General features: G+C 38.9%; 1 protein-coding gene across 1 annotated transcript in view; it reads right to left on the bottom strand.

Moving 5' to 3' along the window:
* LOC146003828 (uncharacterized) overlaps positions 1–11428 on the bottom strand; it is a 110243-nt gene extending 98815 nt beyond the window's left edge. The window contains exon 1 of the mRNA XM_083142253.1: positions 11315–11428. The gene's annotated coding sequence lies outside the window, so the exon portion shown is untranslated. The remainder of the gene's footprint in view (positions 1–11314) is intronic.
* Between the last annotated feature and the right edge of the window lie 7804 nt (positions 11429–19232).

Genomic DNA, 19232 nt, shown 5'->3' on the forward strand with positions numbered 1-19232 from the left:
TGGAAATGGGAGGGACACAGGGGTCAGATCCTCACTTCAATTTGTCCTCATCTTGACATCTGAGGGGGTTTTGCCCCCTAAAACCGTTTTTTTTAGCTGAAACAAAAAAAAAACACTTATTTCTTCATTTGGGCCCGTTTATACACACACCTGCCAAGTATCATGGAAAACGGAGGGGGACACAGGGTCAGATCCTCACTTCAATTTGTCCTCATCTTGACATCTGAGGGGGTTTTGCCCCCTAAAACAGTTTTTTAGCTGAAACAAAAAAACACGTATTTCTTGCATTGGCCCCCACTATACACCTGCCAAGTTTCATAGAAATGGGAGGGACACAGGGGTCAGATCCTCACTTCAATTTGTCCTCATCTTGACATTTGAGGGGGTTTTGCCCCCTAAAACCGTTTTTTAGCTGAAAAAAAAACACGTATTTCTTCCATTGGGCCCCACTATACACCTGCCAAGTTTCATGGAAATGGGAGGGACACAGGGGTCAGATCCTCACTTCAATTTGTCCTCATCTTGACATCTGAGGGGGTTTTGCCCCCTAAAACCGTTTTTTAGCTGAAAAAAAAAACACGTATTTCTTCCATTGGGCCCCACTATACACCTGCCAAGTTTCATGGAAATGGGAGGGACACAGGGGTCAGATCCTCACTTCAATTTGTCCTCATCTTGACATCTGAGGGGGTTTTGCCCCCTAAAACCGTTTTTTTAGCTGAAACAAAAAAAAACCACTTATTTCTTCATTTGGGCCCGTTTATACACACACCTGCCAAGTATCATGGAAAACGGAGGGGGACACAGGGTCAGATCCTCACTTCAATTTGTCCTCATCTTGACATCTGAGGGGGTTTTGCCCCCTAAAACAGTTTTTTAGCTGAAACAAAAAAACACGTATTTTTTGCATTGGCCCCCACTATACACCTGCCAAGTTTCATGGAAATGGGAGGGACACAGGGGTCAGATCCTCACTTCAATTTGTCCTCATCTTGACATTTGAGGGGGTTTTGCCCCCTAAAACCGTTTTTTAGCTGAAACAAAAAAAACACGTAATTCTTCCTTTGGGCCCCACTATACTGCCAAGTTTCATGGAAATCGGAGGGGGACACTTAGATAACCTCCCTTGTTAGTCTTACACTTTGTAATTATTTAACACTGCATATATTATAATGTTTTATTTTAATTTGTAAAACTGTAACTGTAGAACAATTGTATAATTTTTGTATAACATTTCTATCTTGTTATATGTGTTAAAGGTTTCATCCTGGAATGGAATGTCTCACATTTATGTGTGTTTTCATTTCCAATACATTCGAATGAATACATATTCGTTTCAATGGCATATACAAAATCACCTCGGACATTTGTGCACGAGTGTGTTAGCCGATGCGTAGCAAAGTATTTTAGGAACAACACTTGAAAAAAATTATTGTAGGACTAACGAAAAATTTCTTTGTAATCGAAGATCATAATACCTTTTAAGGTGTGGTAATATTATAATGGGATTGAGATACGAAACTCTCGGATCCGGATCCGGATCCAGATCCGAAACTTTCGGACCCGGATCCAGATCCGAAATTTTCGGATCCGGAACTCTGGGATCCGGATCCAGATCCGAAATTTTCGGATCCGGAACTCTGGGATCCGGATCCAGATCCGAAATTTTCGGATCCGGAACTCTGGGATCCGGATCCAGATCCGAAATTTTCGGATCCGGAACTCTGGAATCCGGATCCAGATCCGAAACTTTCAGACCCGGAACCTTGATCCGCGGATCCGGAACTCTCGGATCCGAATCCAGATCCGGAACTTTCGGATCCGGATCCAGATCCGAAACTTTCAGACCCGGATCCGTTTGGCCATCCCTATTCTGTATACGACTGGTAGCGAAATTACTTGGCTAGAATATACAGCATTTATGTCACGAACATGATTAGCAAATTCGTAGCTGATGTCGACATATCTCGTTACTTTGTTTCCTGTCGCGTGCCGCGGCTATGTGGGGCTTCGCTCTTTCTTTCTCCAGTCAACTTTTGAATGCGGGTTCATTTCTTGCTCTCTGATTGGCTGTTGGAAAGTTACGGTGCTCTGATTGTGAGAATATCTTATTTGCGCTGTACGTTAGGTTAGAGCACCATAACTTTCCAACAGCCAATCAGAGAGCAAGAAATGAACCCGCATTCACAAGCTGACTGGAAAAAAAAATTCGCTGGAGGTAAGGCTTCAGTCTCCATGACGAGCTCACGTTCGAGTCTCCTGGTGGGAAGCTTACAATTTTTTTCGTGTGATTTTCTATTTTGAACTGATTAAGCTATTTGTTGGTGGCATTGCGTCAAGAAATTATCTTTAGATTAAACAAAATGTGTAGACGACTTGGTCCCTGTTGGTCAATAACTGGTTTCTTTCTGAACATGGAGAATTGATAACTTTTTGTGCATGACTGTCTTCGTCGACAGTGGCCATGTTAGCAAGTGATTATATCTTTGGATTGTGAACTATACCCTGTCCCAGGTATGGAGAAAGGCAGCGCATAGCGTCAGAGAAGGGGAGGGAGCAGAAGCAGTACACTCTGCTGCGAAGGCTGGTAACTGCACTTGTTCTCCCCTCCACGCACTCCCGTTTCCTCTTACATGTTCATTGTTGCGGCCGTCTCACGTCAGTACTTGCGCAGAGACATGTTTCCGTTCGCCTGCTCCAGAGATAGTTGGGACAGGGTATAGAGTGTAGTTGAATCTTTACTTTTTAAACACACGGCAATGGGTATGTATTCTTTGTAGAGTATTTCGAAACTTGTCTCTATAAGTGTGACATTTCATTGTGTTTAAAATGTTATGCAGTTGTACGCGTTTGCATGTTTCGGTGTGTGTGATATTATCGTCATGTTTGGAAAGCAATGCAACGTGTTGGTGCCTCTTAGGAAGCGTGATCATGGACGTCCGCAGGAGGGGCAAGCAAGATAATTTTTTTCTAGGGGGGCAAAGGACACATATTTTCCTCCAAAATAGTGATGCCCTCTCAAAAAACACTATTTCACTCTTAAATTATCATGTTTCTTCAACGAATTTATGATTAACATAAATTACTGTGACTGAAATGAAACTATGTGTGAAATATATAATTTTTAGGTAAACATTCATTTTCCAGGGGGTGGGGTGGGGGCGTGGCACCCTTGCCCCCCTTCCGGACGCCCATGAGTGTGATCATTACGTACTGTTTGAAATCGCTCTGTGGTCTCCTCTCAAGATCTAATTTTCAAATGCTTCAACAGCTAGTAATGAGAATATAAAGAATGTCTCCAATTTCGTTAATATTTGGTATACTAATTAAATTTGGCCTTCTAATCACGAATCTGTTGTTAAAATGCAGGGGTCACGTGTGGAAATCGAAAAAAAGCCGATATAAGTGGATTTTTTTAGAGCTGTATCGCATTGTTTTACGAACAAAATTTTAACTAAGTTTGCCTAACCTAACCTTACCGGAAATTGTTCGTGGGGCTATCCGTGAATGGTTTGTGGAGCTACCCGTGCACAATGTAAAATTTCCACACGTGACCCCTGCATTTTAAGAACAGATTCGTGATTAGAAGGCCAAAAGTAGTTAGTATACCAAGTATTAACGAAATTGGAGACATTCTCTGTATTCTACATTCTTACCGAGAATTGTTTTTATCGAAATAAACATTTGAATTTGTGGCGCGCTGGAAATTTTCCTTGGCTAATACATAAGCACCTGGGAGGTTAATTCCGAGCTAATATTTACATTTGTCCTTACTATGTAGTGTCCTCCACCGTTGCCACGCGGTCTAAGGCGCCATCCTTCTGTCCTCGGTGTACGAATGGGTACCATCAGGCCCGTACCCAGGGGAGGGGCCATGCCCCCCATCGAACCATGAAATCTTTTAATATGAACAAAAACAAAGCTTCGAAAATAACAAATTAGTAAAAAAAAAATCAGTTTTGTTTTTGTAAATATGAATACGTTTGTTGTTGAGAGAGGTAGGTTCCTAAGGTCTGCTGTTTGCGCTGAAATATTTGGTAGTTTTAGTCTTGTAACATTGATGAAAGGCTACAAGATTGGCGGCGATTAGCGGGCATGGGAGGACAGTTGCCCCCATATTTTTTCTACTTTCGCCCCTGCATAATGCTAAGCCTTGTCTACCAAACCGTGGTGGAGGCATATAGTGGTTCTGATCCCACCTCAAACTGTATGTCCAGTGCGGATTAGCCTAAGTGTACCTAAAACAATAACTGAAATTCTCCTACCACGCCCTCTTTTAAGACACCCTGGGTAGTGGCCTTAGCAACATATACAAAAATAAAGATAAAATACGAATGCAATACATTATAAATATGAAATTTTAATTATACATATATATCATTATTAGGGCTAGGAAGTTGAAGACCTATAAATTGCCAAAAAAAAGGACCTATAAAAAGACCTAAAAATATAAAAAAAGGAGCTAAAAACGGAAAAAAGGACGTATAAATGTGATCCAAATTAATTAATAACTTCAGTTTTAATTACATATTTAATGAATATGCCTCCTTATCTGACTTGAGATCTTTGTAGGCGCGTGCTGTCTGGTCGTATACACCGTCCTGAAAGCTTCAAAACAAGAGAAAGTTGCCACTTACAGCGCGACCTTCCAGACAAGTTACGGTTAAAGGACCTTGTACCGTACCTGCTTCAGTCGTCCAAAAATGTTTTTCTCTCGTTTCAGGGATGGTTTAAATATATTATTTTTTATTATTATTTCTTTACTACAGAAAGGATGTTTAAGAGGTGATGAACTGATGATGATTCGAATTGAGAATGGGCAGTAACAACGTAGTCGAAAGAAGGTGAAGTTGCAAAAAAAGCCGTTAAGACCTAAAAAAAGGCTAAAAAAAGGACCAATATGTCAAAAAACGCCGAAAAAGGCAAAAGAGGACAAATAAAACCCACCTTTTTCTGGCCTACAATGACCCAAAATGAACATATATTATGTTGGGCCTCGTCTTCGGACACTAGGAAAAAAAAGGATTTTCCTCAACTTCCGTGCCCTACTCATTATTAATAGAAAGCAAGAATTAATTTCAGCCGAAGACTAAATAAAAACATTACAAATATTTTGTAACCCTTTACGTAGATATACGTATATTGGTTGCATATATACACACAATTTGGATCTGGCCCCTCCCTTAAAAATATTTTGGGTACGGCCCTGGGTACCATGGTAATGTTTAGGGAAACCTGTGCCAACTAGAGGAAAATCGTCGACACTGTTTGATTACGCATGTACTTCTGTCGATGGGAGTGGGGCAGGCAGTCTCTCGAGGGTTATTGCCTACATGCTATTGTAATTTTGAAATTTTTGTTCAACGGGTACGCTAAGGAAACCCATTAAATTAGGCACACACAGGAGATGAGATAAAATTGGATTGGATTGATTTGGTGTTTTAAGTCCACTCTATGCACAGTAAGGCTAATCGGGACTGGACCTACAGTTTAAAGTGGGATCCGAACCACTTGTGCCTCCACCGGGTATCGAACCCGGGACCCCTTGATTGCAAGGCGACGACGCAACCACTGCGCCATCGGGGAGGCCCTATGTAATAAAATATATGAAAAATCTATCTAAGGAAGCTTTATTTGTCGGGATTGTCTAAAATATGAACATTTTATGTTCTTACCCTAGAAACATGAGTTTTATATGCTAAAGGTAAAATTATGCATTTTTTATGTTAAATAAGACTTCGTAGATTACATTGCGGCATATGATGATCAAAACTCCTAGAGTGTATGACCGACTTTCGAAGATATATATATATATATATATATATATATATATATATATATTGAGTTGTTGTTTTAAGTCCACTTTATGCACAGAAGGGGTAATCGGGGCTCGATCTACAGTTGAAAATGGGATCCGAACCACTGTGTGCCTCCACCGGATTTTGAAACCCGGAACCCCTTGATTACAAGTCGACGACGATACCACTACACTATATATATATATATATATATATATATATATATACGTGTATGTATATATATATATATTTATACGTGTATGTATATATATATATATATATATACACACTATTTTATGTGTGTGTATGTAAGTATGTATTCATACGTTAGGGAACGGAACTTTATGTGTAGTGGATCCCCATAGTTTTTTCCAACTTCTCTATTGTAAATCTGTGACGATTATCTCTAAAAAGGATCTTATATTGTGAGAAAGATCGCTCCACGTCACAATAAACAATTCTTGCATATTTGAAGCACGAATGCCTCTAACGCTGAAGTTTTCCAAAGCTTCCTCTTCCTCTACTTCACCTCCTTCCAAAAGACATGCAATTTGGCACAACGTTTGAAAACCTTGGTTTTCCCCACAAAATCTCTGTACATTTAGACATTAGCACTTGTGCGTTAGATCCAGTGGGGGTAATATTTTCCCCCAATAGGATCGTAGAAGTCTGCCAGCGAGTGTGTTCAAAGACAAAACAAACGTAACGCTCTCGATATGAAAGAGGTGCGGAGAATAAACATTTTTCCTTCTTGGATTTCGAGGTAGCTGAAGTCAATGAGCGATTTTATGTATTAAAAATGAAAATTTGCAAAATATGTATTTACATACGGAAAACTGGAAAATATGTGCTTTTATGAAAAAAATAAAATTTGCTGTGTTGACATATAAGGCTATGATCAGAATTTTGGCAAAAACGAGGGTCTCTATCTTATCGCAGTAAAAAAAACAACAACATTTATTTACCTAAACTTCCGTTCCCTACGTATAACTGAGATACCACTGCTCTTTTCTCCTCGTTGAGATAAGACGGAAGTGACTCACAGGCTAGTAAATAACAATCAGCAGCAACAAATGATTGTCCTCCTGCTGTTTATAATCGCGGAAGGCTGTCGCGAAGGCATTAGCATTGATTGTGTGACGAATTGACACGTGTTGATTTGTCACGTGTGGGATCGTTTGGACATTGAAACAGGAAACACCATTGTCCCGTGGAATTCCACAGCGGTGATGCATCTGTATCAAGGTTGGAGGGTTTTTACACGAGGAAAAATGATTTCACTCTGCTAACCAAGCAAGCAATTTCCGTATTTTGCAACCAGTGGCGTATTCAGAGATTTGTCAGTGCTTCTTGCAATTTCTTACTTTGCATCAGTGGCGTTCCCAACGAATTTCGTTTCGGGGTCTCAAGGGTGGACGAAGTATTGACAAGTGTACTCTTTCCCTGTCTCACTCCATCTTTCTCTCCCTCCATTCCTCTTTTTGTCTGGGAGAGAAAGAGAGAGAGAGAGAGAGAGAGAGAGAGAGAGAGAGATGAGGCATACTCTCTATTTCTCATTCTTGCCAGCCCCGTGGCGGAGTGGTTAGCGCTACGACACCAGGGGTCCCGGGTTCGAATCCCGGCATGGATGTTTCTGAATGTACATTCATCAATTCCATGATATCGCTCATTCCCATCTTCGCAATTAGCCAAAAGTGGCATAAAAACGAAGTAAAATAAAGCAAGTCAATAAATATTTCTCTTTCTTAACTGAAGACTAAAATTGGTAAACGCTGTATGTGCCACAATAATTCAAACACCGTTCTCCACGTTAAACTGTGAAATGTGCCATGCTTCGTAATGTGGTAAACGTAAAATGTGGCTGGTAGCCCTCTAAGTAGTTCAAAGGGCGTGTAAAGAGGTCACTAGTGTGCATGTTCTTACGGGCTGATGTGCGGAACGATGAGATTTCCCAACACTTTCGCTTTTGGCACTTACAACGTTTACCACTTTTAGTCCTCAATTTCTCTCTCTATTTCATTTCTATCTGCCTCTCGCTCCCTGTCTCTCTATTTTTAATTCAGATATATTTTTCGGGGTTGGCAACATTGACTTCCAGTTCTTGCGAACCCTTTTTGCAATGAAGGTGAGTTCAGAAGTATTACGTATAGTGCCATAAATGACACTTCCACTGAACACGAATCGATTTTGCGTCACGTGGTAATCTTCAAAAAGAGCAGAAAGAAAGTGGGGGGGGGGTGTTTATCAACCGGTTCAATCTGATAATAGTGGCGGGAAGTGAATATTCAATTCGTGCCAGGTTCAGATTGAGACAGACACTATCGATCTTCAAACTTCGCAATAACAAGTATAGGTGGCAGAACGAGCAGTATTTTGATTATCTTTTTTCTATAGCTTTTGGTCTAACCGCGACAGTAAGGAATACGTTGAAATTACGAGGAAGTTAATTGAGTTACTAATAGTATCAGTATGTCGCACCTTTGTAAAGGAAGTTAGGGAAAATCGTGGAAGTCCAAGTTACTCATACAGAAGAATAGACACGAAATTGTAAGAAATGGACCTCAACTAGCATACTTTGTTAAGTTTTGAACTATTCTTGTTGGCCTTTTAAAAATAAGTTCTGCATTTGAAAATATGAAAGGAAAAATTTCTAGCTCTTCCAGCATATACACGTATACAGTAAAACCTCGTTAATCCGGACTAATGGGAGGGATAAGTTGACAGGTTTAACGAAAGCCCGGATTAACTGAAATAACCTCAAAGAATAGTAGAAAGTGCATTTAATATCCGTTTATAGCAACTAAACACGTCTATTATGGTGTATTTAAAGGGCATAGGCCTAAATACACTATAGGTGTGTTTGACCTACGTCACAAACTGTTGCATTGTGGGATCGAGGGATTCAAGCTGGCGGGCGGGAGATTTGAACCTTCTTTACGATGCAATATTATGTTGTTTAGGTCTAACAGGCACTCACGTTTATCCTAGCTTATTTATAAGAAAGAATAGAAGGTGCAATTCACGGTACAGAATTTTCCGATTGTTGATTAGAATACGCACGTCCTGGCGAGAACAAATCGTGCCAACAATAATGAACAAAACAAACAGTACAGTGCGGTGGGGTAAACATTTCTTTTCAGGTGAGTTCATATATCACATTTCTCTGTGACTTTTAGTACAAATGGATTGTACTGGTTGAAAGTAGCGTTTTCTCGTTATTGTTTTATCTGGTAGAAAGGTGTTGATAAGTTTGACGATAAAAATGATAACATTCAAACTTGAATTCATCTTGATAATTGCACGCTTGTACCTGATTATTTATATTTCATTCATTAACACAAACTGTTATTAATTGTTATCCTATTCATGAGTAAAGGTGTCGGTAGTAGGTTTTGCGTACTGTCAGAAAAAAGCACTGCTTGGTTAAAGTATGTTAATGATATATCAAAGTATCTCATATTGATTGATTTATTTTACTTCGTTTTTCTGCTATATTTGGCTAGTCGTTAAGATCAGTCATGCCCAGGCCGAGACTCGAATCCGGGAACCCCTAGCATCGTAGTGCGGTGTGCTAACCACTCCGTCGCTGAGGCCTGGATATCCCAAATTGTTAAAGCAAGGAGTGAAATTACTGCTTTTGAACAACTCAAATTACTGCGCTTGAACACACGTTAAAAGGAAACAGAAGATAATGGCTGAGTCTTGGAATTTTCAGTTTATCTGTACTCAAGGTCGTCCATGACCACTCTCTCCCACCCCGAGCGGGAAGCATAGGTTACTTACTGGTTGTAAATATTTCAAGCGGAATCCGAACCACTAATAAATACGAAAACAAACTGATTCCATGTAGCTGGTTCAAGTAAATAAACACAGGTGAACTAGAGTTACCCTTTTCGTTGCATTTTTATGCAATGTTATCGACATTTTACACAGTACTAACAACAAACGTGCACTTGGCGCAGGTGTAACGAACGCTGCGTGCTGGGTATTTCCTTGCAGACGACAAACAGCTTTGCCGCAAACATGGCGGCTGTGCGAATCCTGACGTCACATGAAACCCACCTATACAGTACAGAAAAATATAAAGCAATACTGTACATACAATGCGATTGTTGACTTCTAGCCACATTTAAAACCTTGCATTCTGCTATTTTTTTTCCTTTTGCCTGTCCGGATTAAGCGAAGTCCGGTTTATCGGGATCCGGATTAACGAGGTTTTACTGTACTACATTTTGTTCAATTTGAGGATCGAACCTGGGACTCTTGTGACCTGTGCTCGAGCCTGTTAAGCTTGGTGATGACACAGAACATTTCATTATGAAGCAGCAACTACTTCCTTTACTAACCGGTTAAAGATGTTAATAAATTATGAAAAAGTTGAAGTGGTTTTATTATATATAAGTTTTTAATTAGTTTTTTGCTTTATGTTAATATAAATCAATAAGATTTCAAGTTATTATTGTCTTACATTCTTGTTTTACTTTCATTGTGCGTATTGATGTATTTTTGTTAATGATCTCTTGAGAGAGAAAGCATTCAACACTCGCAACCACACTAATTTGTGTGTTTTCGATATTATTCTTAGTAAAGTTTATTGGAAACTAAAAGTAATTCCTTATCTTTTGTTTGTTATAACAAAAACTCTCCCCACGGGAAATTTTTGGTGGGGGGATTTTTGAGGCAAAGATTGTTGGTTGGGGGAAATCCTCCCGTCCCCCCAGGATTTCGCACCCTGCAGTGCTCGAAGTGAAAGCGATATATCGAAGTGTTGGCAAAGCATCCCACTAGCTATCTCATTGTCACCAAATTAAACCATAGGAACTAACATTTTCAAATGCTGTTTGTAAGGACTGTTAAATGTACAATTTTATCAAGACTCTTGGGATTAAAAGTGTCAATGTTTTACGTAGAATTTGATTCTACCAAAAAAAATACGGTTCCTGTTAAAAAAAACAGTAGTTAATATCTGTTTCACCGACAGTAACTCCTGAATGACTTACAACGACATCTTACCGCCTTCTTTGAAAATTATATTTTTCATATCGCACATTTTTTAGTACAATGTGTATTTTTCAAGCGTATTTTCACAGTGGCGACGTTTAAGGGGGGGGGGGAAACTGCCCTCACTTTGTCCCGAACTATAGCCTCTTAATTCTAAGCCTTGAGAACCGAGTACCGAGAGAAATTATCCTTTCCCCCAGTTTTGGCACTCAACCGTCGCCACTGTATTTCATATCACCGCTACTTACAAAGCATTATCAAAAGGTTTTAGCTTGAGCTGGTCTCTTCCACTGCTTGTGAGGAAGCATTTAGTATATTCTTACTTTTTAATGTCATGTGCTTGTCTTGCTCAGGTCCTTTTACAACATTGAAGGGCCTAATGGCCTAATGTGGCGACGCACCCAACAATTTTAAATCAATCAATCAATCTGTTTGTAAAGCATTTCAAAGTAGTTCCACATTAGGATATAATGAAGATAATAATAACTATAACAACAACAATATTGCCGACTTACCTGACAGAAAGATACAATAACCTTCGACGAACGTTAACAGCGCACAATAGCCTCTCTGGAAATACTGACGCCTACCGTATCTGTCTCGAACCCACGCTGCTTAGGTCGATATGCATCGACGTTGTAGTTTTGATGATCTCGTGAGCGCAGAGTCTAAAAATCGACCAATGCCGTTCAAGTGCTGCTACACGTACTTCCTGCTCAGTGGTGGGGTTACGAAAACTCATTTTTCTTCACTCTGAACAACCTTCGTCCGAAATTATGTGGACGTGAGTTTCCTCTATAAAGTTTTTTTTACGTCTATGGATCGTTCGACGTTCGGCTTTTCCCGTGAGCGCTTCGGGCGTTTACGCCAATTTTCAATTGGAGCTAAAACTTTCGTTTCTGGATAAATATATAAAAAAAGGGTAATGTGCGTCTCTTCGTCCGTGTGATAGTAACATTTCTATTTTAAAGAAAGTCAATAAATTACGATCGGAAATATTTAGCAAGACTTGTCATTTAGTTGTCCAGGAATTTCTTAAGTTTGATTAATTGATTTGCTTTAATTTACTTCGCTTTTCTGCTTTTGGCTAAAGGCGAAGATGAATATGAGTTATGAATTTGATGTAATTGGTGAAGGGACATTCACAAAGAACGCTGGGATTCGAACCCGGGATTCTTAAGTTTGACCATAAGACGAACTTATGTATTTTTAGTATTCACTGCACTATATTTTGTCATATTTTCATGTACGGCGGGAGTCAAATGAGAAAGTTAAAAATCTGATAAGAACTATATGGCAGACTGTACAGCTCGAATTGACCTTCGCATGGCGCCCGCCCCACAGCACGCAATACACGCCAGTAAATGCAATGTTGTTTGCCAACGAGCTCTGACGTCTCTGTAGGGTCGTATGTTGCCCTTATATGAGCTGAGTGTCCATTTGCAGCCTCAGCTTTTAACCTAGGGCAAAGAGATATAAGTCCTCACGTTTTGTTTTTAGTTATGTTAAGCAGCTTTAATGTGTAGAAAGAAAGAGAAACTAATAACAAGGAAAAGAAGAAAGAGTGACAGAGAGAGGGAAGAAATGGAAGAGAGAAGAATGTAGAAAGAAAGAGAAAGAAAGATCGAAATAAAAGGAGACAGAGATGAAGAAGGGAGAGAGAGAGAGAAAGAAAAAGGAAAATAGAATGAAAGGAAATTAGAGAGAAGGAAAAAGGAACAGAGTACGAGAGAGAAAGTGAGATAGGAAGAAGGAAGGAATGAAAGAGGGACAGAGAGAGAGGAATAGAAAGTAGAAACAAGAAATGTGAGGAAGAAACAGAGATAAGGAAGAAGTTATAGAAAGTGGGACATGTAGAGGAAGAAAGAGTGAGGAAGAGAAAGTAGGAACAAAAATAGAAGATGAAACAGAGAAAATAATTTACAGGGACATAGAGAGGAAGAGAAAGTAAGAAAAAATAGGGAAACAGAGAGAGAGAGAGAGAGAGAGAGAGAGAGAGAGAGAGAGAAAGGTAGTATAAAAAGTAGGACATATGGAGGAAGAAAGGGAGAGGAAGAAGATTAGGAACTAGAAGAGATGAAGAAACAGAAAGAGAGAAAATAATGTACAAAGAAAGAGACAGAGAGAGGGAGAGAATGTAGGAAGAACAAAATAGAACGAGAAACCGAGAGAGAGGGAGAACAGAAGGTACAAAAAGTGCAAGTAGAAGCAAGAAGAGTGGAAGAAAAAAGAGAATATAATATACAAAGAAAAAGAGACATAGAGAGGAAGAAAGATAGAATAGAAGAGAATCTATGAACAAGGAAAGATAAAAATGAGAGCCCTTTGGAAAGTATTTCGTTCATCCATGAGCTCACGTAATCGTAATTCCCTTGACGCCACTGCAAACACTGAATAACCAATATTCTTTACATATCCTCCTTCATCTTGTGTGAATTGAATTCCACCTGACATCTTAATCAATCTTAAGATATCTTCATTCTCTAACGTTCTACGGAGTAGTTCGAGAATTCGACGTTATTTATGTCGCTCCGACAACCAACGATCTAATATTCTCTTTGGTAGAGACAGTTGATATTAAAGGATGGAAATATATGCCTGAATTAATGCACGGGATTCAGTTCCACAAATGAGAAACCCTACCTTTTGAACATGCTTGGATATTGTTTAGTTTGTTACGAAATAGCGAATGCAGATGTCGGAACATAAGTTAATTAAAAACGATTTTATATTTCTCGTGATAAGTAATATTTTGTGAAATCCTTTAATACTGTATTAAAGCAGAAATATTAAAACGTTTTAGAAAAATAAAAATTTATGAGAAAATTTAAATTATGTACTCAATAAATACTTAGAGGAGAAGTCTCTTAGATAAAATAAACGGCAAAAATGTAACAAATTGTGCAATTGGCTGCAATAGAACTGAACAGTACTTATCGTATTTATAACGTACTCTAAATTTTGACTTAACTTTAGGAATGGGTCTGGTGCGGGGCACACTCTTCTCCTACCAAACGCCAAAAATAAATGCTAAGAGTTCTAAACCTTGCCCTCCTAATCTAACCACATATGCTTTATTAGACTTAAGCAGAATTGTAGATTAGGAACTGTTAGGTTTTAGGTTAGGAGGGCAAGGTTTAGAACTCTTAGCATTTAGTTTTGGCGTTTGTTAGGAGCAGAGCGTGCCCCGCACAAACCCTTTAGAAAGAAACCGTTTCCTGTCCATGTCCCAAGCATGAAAGAACACTAACAAATATATACGAGGTTACATCAATAAGTAAATGCAGTACTACAGCTTCATGATTGATTCAATCATAGAAAAACCGCATTTCTTCCAATTACAAATAAATACACACTTATTGTAATTTGGAATTTTTGACCGGACATCGTTACATCTTTACAAAGGTAACACTAGTTAACTTCTTGTAGAACTGTATAGAAGTTTCGTACGATGTACATGCTACACATGGCTTTGTTTGTTTCCTAAGTTTCTGTTTTAGTTGGCGAACCTTAGGGCATGCCTTATGTGAAAACCCTCGTACAAATAACAACTTTTATTTTTCCAGGGAAAAATTAATAGCATTTTTAACAATTAATGAAAAATATAGCGATTTAACTTTATATGTGGCGGATTTATATACACTAAAATCTCTAATATAGGCACTTGAAAACGCATCAAAATTAGCAGTGAAGGTGACTGTTGTTTCAATTTTCTTTGCTACTAGTATATTTATTGACTTTTGTTATTATTGCAATTGATTGGAATTGTTCTACATTTTTCATAGTAAATGTTGTTCTGTTGCATATGAAAATCCTTATATAAGAGAACATGCCATCTGCTGTACGGAAATGTATTCTCATAGTACTTGAGAATACGTTTGTCTTTTGTCGCGTGACAAGTGAACGCTCAGAAAGGAATGCAACTTTCGTACAGGAGTGGCACGAATATCTGCACGTGTCGCTTATCGCTCGTACTGGGTTGTTTTCACAGTCGTCCATTGTGTCGCCTCAGTCTGCGCAGTGAATGCTCTCTTATAGACTGGAATGGGAGTGTTACTTGTCGCTTCAGTAGCTCTCATATTTAAGCGACACGGGGGTTTCACACCGAAGTGACAAGCGACACGAGTCCCATCCGGTCTAGAAAGTCATTCTGCGCATGCGCTACCTGTAGACCAGGGCGACAGTCCGAGCGAAACATGCAGCATGTCGTGTCGCTTCGGTATGAGAGGGGGCATTTTTTTCTGAAAGTTAGCTTCCAAGCGATAGGCCTCGAGTGTTTCTTGTGGCCTGTCGCTTATCTTTTCGTTCTGAAACCTTCCTAAGAGACAAGCGCTGGCCTAGGTGGCGTAGTGGTCATCATAACGTGCTACGACACCAGAGGTCCCTGTCAAACCCTGGACAGGCCATAAGAGTCATGTGTTTATCTTATCATCTATGCCAGTGGGTCTCAAACTGTGGTTCGCGTACCCCCAGGGATACATGAACGACTTGGAGGGGGAACGCGATCAGCTCTGAACAGGAATGTCGAGAATACAAACAGGACAACATTAGTAGTATCCACCCCAGTTGAACCCTATGAACAATAAATTTACATTAAGTGCTATCCCCTATTGTTGTAAACAAGTGCACGTGTGTACACTAAAGTTGTAAACAAGTTTGACATGTAGTGAATAGAAGTGGAGGGTGAATAAATTATGTTATTTTGTTATAAATAATAATAACGAAGGCTGAAAGTAAATGAAAATAAACTTTTTGTATATTTATATAAAATGAAAGAGGGTTTATATTGTATGCGTGTCAAAGGTGAATGATGCGAGAGTTTTGCACAATAGTGCAACCGAGAGATCGCAGCTGTTTGGAAGATGAAAAGGTATAATACCTCGTAGAAACGTATCACCCAAAAAAAAAAAAAAGAAAGAAAGCCTCCCCGACTATGGCGCAGCGGTTGCGTCGCCACCTTGTAATCAAAGGGTCCGTGTTCGATTCTTGGTGGAGGTACATAGTGGTTCGGATCCAGCTTTAAACTGTAGGTCGAGTCCTGATACGTATATTTGTGAATAAAAGGAACTTAATACACCAAGTCATAATGCAAACTGTACCTCGTAGAAACATAATGCAACTATACCTTCACACTTTCCTCCGATACATATACCGTTTCATCTTCCAAACACCTGCGCTCTCGAGGTTGCACTATTGTGAAAAACGCGACCGCCATTAATTTTCCGGTTTCCTTTTACAGTAAACCCTCGTTAACACGAATCCGAAGGGACCGAAAAATTAAGAGTTCGTGTTAAAAAAAAAAATTCGTGCTAACCGGGGACTCAAATCTTATTGTTGCAATACAGTTCTTTCTACACATTAACCATTTACAATACGTATTACGTATTTACGTATTGTAGATAATGTAGATTTGGCAATTCCATACTGCTCAGCAATTGTCATTTTGTTCAATGCACAACGGTCTACTTCCTCTAGGATTGTCAGTTTTGTTTGCAGATCTATGCCTGTCTGCTTCCTCTTGGCCATCACTCCTGTCTTACTGCTTGTAACTTGATGTTCCTCGTACTGGCTACGTTTTAAAGAATAGAAAAACACATCTGAACACACAACTGAATTTGTTGGTTAAATACATATAAGTTCATTGTTGACGCGATGATCGCGATTGTCGAGCAATTGTACCCATGTTTTAATCTTGATGTTACTTGTACTGGCTATTTAAAGAATAGAAAAACACATTTGAACACATTGTTGATCTGAATCTGTTGGTTACAATACTGTATAAGTTGATTGTTGACAAGATGATAGAGATTGTTGAGTGATTTCTTACATACCTAGTAGAGGAACGACAGAGGAACCACAGAAAAAAATTATGAAAAACTTTGAAAGTTCGTGTTAAATGAGATCTAATGACGCAACGGACTAAAAAACAGTTCGTAGTTCGTGGTAACCGAAATTCGCGTTAACCGATAAAACTTTCTATAAGATATAATACTTCCCTGCCGGGAGCAACATTTTGTTCATGTTAACCGAGTGTTCGTCTTAAGCGAGTTTGTGTTAACGAGGGTTTACTGCATATAAATATACAAAACGTTTCTTTTCATGTAGTTTTCCCCTCTCGTTCTTTTGAATAACAAAAGAACATTATATATATTCACCCTCCACTTCTATTCACTACATGTCAAACTTGTTTACAACTTATGTACACATGTGCACACGTGTGATTGTTTACAACAATAGGGGAGGGGGAGAACACTTGCTGTAAATTTATTGTTCATAGGGTTCAACTGGGGTGGATACTAGTACTAACATTTTTACTGCAAGTGTGAAGATCAGACTTCATTGTTTCAGACTTCAAAGCTTTAACACTCAACAGGAAATAAGGCTGATTTTGTCATTTTGAAATAAAATACTCGTTCGAAATCTATAATAGACTAAATTTGGAACCGAATCTCCGCTTGAAAGTTTCAAATGCACAACCAGACATGAAGAAACTGTGTGACTATGCAGGCACATCCTTCACACTAGAAACTCTGAGTATTTAAAATAAAAACTTCAAAATTCTACTCGACTGCTTGTTTACAAACTTATTTTTGTTCTTGACTTTTTTTTTCAAAAATTTTCCAAAAAATATATGAAAATTAATGATTTTTATATACTCCTTAGAATGTATGTGTTTCACATTTTTATTTTTGTAACTAAAAGATTGTTAACATAGGAACAACCAATGAAATAATAAAAGTAGGATTCTAATGTTTATTTGTTTACCATCAGCCCGAATGCCATTTTGCTCTATTCCAGATACACGCCTCCGACATATCAGAAACGTCCCACCAAAAATGTAGCCAAAAAAAGGTCTCGAAAGCCACTATTCGAAGAAAACCTACAGCCAGTGATGTGCCATACACTATAAGTTTACTTCTACATGCGTTGTATACACGTAACCAACGCGTAGATTACATTGGGTTGTAGTTTACATAGACTACGTAGACAATCTCAAGTACATTTATAACTATATTTGTTCCTAACGAACTGACAAGAATCTTATTTACAACAAAATTTCTCTCTTCTCTTCTGCCAACTTCGAAAGAAAATAAATCTTATGCAAAAAAAAAAAAGACAACAGATGGCAGTCGTGAGGTAAAAGTAGTCCTTTTCACACAAAACACTAAAATATTTCCTGCTGCGCTTCTTTCCTAGGCGAGAAATTGTTCAAAATTGAAAGGAAGAGTATGAAATGTTTTTCTCACACAGTGTCAACGGATACGCAGTATAACTTTATTTTACTTCTACAGGGCCCTTAGCTAAGTTTTTACCTTTCGTCATGTTGTTTATATAGATTACGTTATCTACGTACATAAAATAGTCTACATGTAGACGTGTGCCTGTAGCACAATAGATGTTTAGTTACGACTAAAAGTACAATGAGAAAGAAAGTTTGAGATCCACCGATGTATGTCATAAATTCATCAGTCATCCTCATTGTCGCTAATATCCAACAGGTAAAAAGCATGGTGATCTCAGCGCACTACGACGTTAGAGGTCCCGGGTTTGAATCCCAAACTGCGCATACGTGATCTTTGTGAGTTTTCAAGTTCCCAACTTGCACACACTCACATAATTATATTTATTTCATGAACTTTCTCTTCCATTCTAGAGAAGTGGTTTAACAGTGAATCATTGTTATTTTGATTATCTATAAAAAGGCAAGAGACCAATTTAGTTCATTTCAATAAATATCCATCAACGATTGATTGATTTGGTGTTTTAAGTCCACTTTATGCACAGTAAGGCTAATCGGGACTGGACCTACAGTTTAAAGTGGGATCCGAACCACTATGTGCCACCACCGGGTATCGAACCCGGAACCCCTTGATTACAAGGCGAAGACGCTACCACTGCGCCATCGGCGAGGCCCTATGTATCCATCATACTGGCCAAAGTGAAAATAGGCAATGTTTGTCTTTCAGCGAGTTTATATAACAAGCTACGAGGTGCATCCGGAAACTAGTACCCGTCTTTTAATTAAAAAAAAAACAACAAAAAAAACTAACAAATATCTTTTGACAAAACTGTTAACAGCAAACTTTAAACTACTTCTCTACATGGTCACCATGTACCTTTAAGCATTTGTCAAACGTCTGACGAGTTTTAATAATTCAGCTTCAGCTGCCGCCAGTCCATTGAGAAAAGTAGCCACCCCTTCTTTTCCTCCCAAAAAGTCCATTAGTTTTCTGAATAGATTAAAATCTGAATGAGCCAGTTCCGGGATGTAGGGTGGGTGGTTGAAAATTTCCCACTTAAATTGTTGGAGAAGTTGCTGTGTTTTCTCAGCAGTATGATGAATTCGTCAACTGCACTCAGCAGTTCGTCCGTAATGACAGACGGACGTTCGTCATCATGGACGTTCACCCTCCCCGAGTTAAAGTTTCGACA

The sequence above is a fragment of the Lepisma saccharinum genome, chromosome 20 (genome assembly GCF_977018435.1).
Source record: "Lepisma saccharinum chromosome 20, izLepSacc3.1, whole genome shotgun sequence".
Taxonomy (NCBI): Eukaryota; Metazoa; Arthropoda; class Insecta; order Zygentoma; family Lepismatidae; genus Lepisma; species Lepisma saccharinum.